This window comes from Brachyistius frenatus, unplaced genomic scaffold, assembly GCF_029030835.1.
Source record: "Brachyistius frenatus isolate BFR_SWC_R1_liver_20210118 unplaced genomic scaffold, ASM2903083v1 Contig_762, whole genome shotgun sequence".
NCBI lineage: Eukaryota > Metazoa > Chordata > Actinopteri > Embiotocidae > Brachyistius > Brachyistius frenatus.
Window position 1 is genome coordinate 1 of NW_027211361.1, and position 2,500 is coordinate 2,500.

At 36.7% G+C, this 2,500-nt stretch overlaps 1 long non-coding RNA gene across 1 annotated transcript in view; it reads left to right on the forward strand.

The window, feature by feature from the left end:
- Positions 1-2,161: 2,161 nt before the first annotated feature.
- LOC138615193 (uncharacterized) overlaps positions 2,162-2,500 on the forward strand; it is an 852-nt gene continuing 513 nt past the window's right edge. The window contains exons 1-2 of the long non-coding RNA XR_011310452.1: positions 2,162-2,271; positions 2,397-2,500. The exon at positions 2,397-2,500 is cut by the window's right edge and continues 513 nt beyond it. This is a non-coding gene — a long non-coding RNA (uncharacterized lncRNA). The remainder of the gene's footprint in view (positions 2,272-2,396) is intronic.

Below are 2,500 nucleotides of genomic sequence, written 5' to 3' on the forward strand. Positions count from 1 at the left end.
ACTGGATATAAAACACAGACTGGATATAAAAAAACACAGACTGGATATAAAACATAGACTGGATATAAAACACAGACTGGATATAAAAAAAAACAGACTGGATATAAAACACAGACTGGATATAAAACACAGACTGGATATAAAACACAGACTGGATATAAAACTACAGACTGGATATAAAACAAAAACAGACTGGATATAAAACACAGACTGGATATAAAACACAGACTGGATATAAAACACAGACTGGATATAAAAACAGACTGGATATAAAACACAGACTGGATATAAAACACAGACTGGATATAAAACAAAAACAGACTGGATATAAAACACAGACTGGATATAAAACAAAAACAGACTGGATATAAAACACAGACTGGATATAAAACATAGACTGGATATAAAACACAGACTGGATATAAAACTACAGACTGGATATACAACTACAGACTGGATATAAAACAAAAACAGACTGGATATAAAACACAGACTGGATATAAAACACAGACTGGATATAAAACACAGACTGGATATAAAAACACAGACTGGATATAAAACACAGACTGGATATAAAACACAGACTGGATATAAAACAAACACAGACTGGATATAAAACACAGACTGGATATAAAACACAGACTGGATATAAAACACAGACTGGATATAAAACACAGACTGGATATAAAACAAAAACAGACTGGATATAAAACACAGACTGGATATAAAACACAGACTGGATATAAAACACAGACTGGATATAAAACACAGACTGGATATAAAACACAGACTGGATATAAAACACAGACTGGATATAAAACACAGACTGGATATAAAAAAAAACAGACTGGATATAAAACACAGACTGGATATAAAACACAGACTGGATATAAAACACAGACTGGATATAAAACACAGACTGGATATAAAACACAGACTGGATATAAAACACAGACTGGATATAAAACACAGACTGGATATAAAACACAGACTGGATATAAAACACAGACTGGATATAAAACAAAAACAGACTGGATATAAAACACAGACTGGATATAAAACAAAAACAGACTGGATATAAAACACAGACTGGATATAAAACACAGACTGGATATAAAAACAGACTGGATATAAAACACAGACTGGATATAAAACACAGACTGGATATAAAACACAGACTGGATATAAAACACAGACTGGATATAAAACACAGACTGGATATAAAACACAGACTGGATATAAAACTACAGACTGGATATAAAACACAGACTGGATAAAAAAAAAACAGACTGGATATAAAACACAGACTGGATATAAAACACAGACTGGATATAAAACTGGATATAAAACACAGACTGGATATAAAACACAGACTGGATATAAAACACAGACTGGATATAAAACACAGACTGGATATAAAACACAGACTGGATATAAAACAAAAACAGACTGGATATAAAACACAGACTGGATATAAAACACAGACTGGATATAAAACAAAAACAGGATATAAAACACAGTCTGGATATAGAACAAACATATAAAACACAGACTGGATATAAAACACAGATTGGATATAAAACAAAAACAGACTGGATATAAAACACAGACTGGATATAAAACACAGGCTGGATATAAAAACAGACTGGATATAAAACATAGACTGGATAAAAACAGACTGGATATAAAACACAGACTGGATATAAAACACAGACTGGATATAAAACACAGACTGGATATAAAACACAGATATGGATATAAAAAACTGGATATAAAACACAGACTGGATATAAAACAAAAACAGACTGGATATACAACACAGACTGGATATAAAAAACTGGATATAAAACACAGACTGGATATACACACACAGACACACACACACACAACACAGACTGGACTCACACACACACACACACACACACACAACAAAAACAGACTGGACACACACACACACACGCACACACATAAAACAAAACACACTCACTGGACACACACTCACACACACACACACACGCACACACAAAACACAGACTGGACTCACACACACACACACAGACTGATGACATCATACAGTCGCTATGTGACAGTGAAGATGACATGTTCAGACAGACGAGATGCAGCCGTCATCAGTCTGTCTCCTTCTCCGTCTGTCTCTCCGTCTGTCTCCCACCTGCTAAGATGATGGTGTACCTGGAGCCGTACTCTGATAAGATGGCCTGTGAAATCGCCACGGCACTGGACGAGCCTCTGTCAGGACAGAGCATTCAGGTGAGTGATGACATCACACACCTGCTGTCTGCTTTATAACCTGTCCTCTATCCCTGAGCTAAACCAACTGTCTCCTTCTCCCCGTCTCTGTGTCCGCCTGTCCGTCTCCATCTGTGTCCCTGCAGGTCTGCACTGAGGTCCTGGAGTGACTTCGGGATGGACAGCTGGGTGAAGGACAGCAGAGGGCAGCAGAGAGTTATCGGACCTGCTGTCATCAGATCTTCCCGTA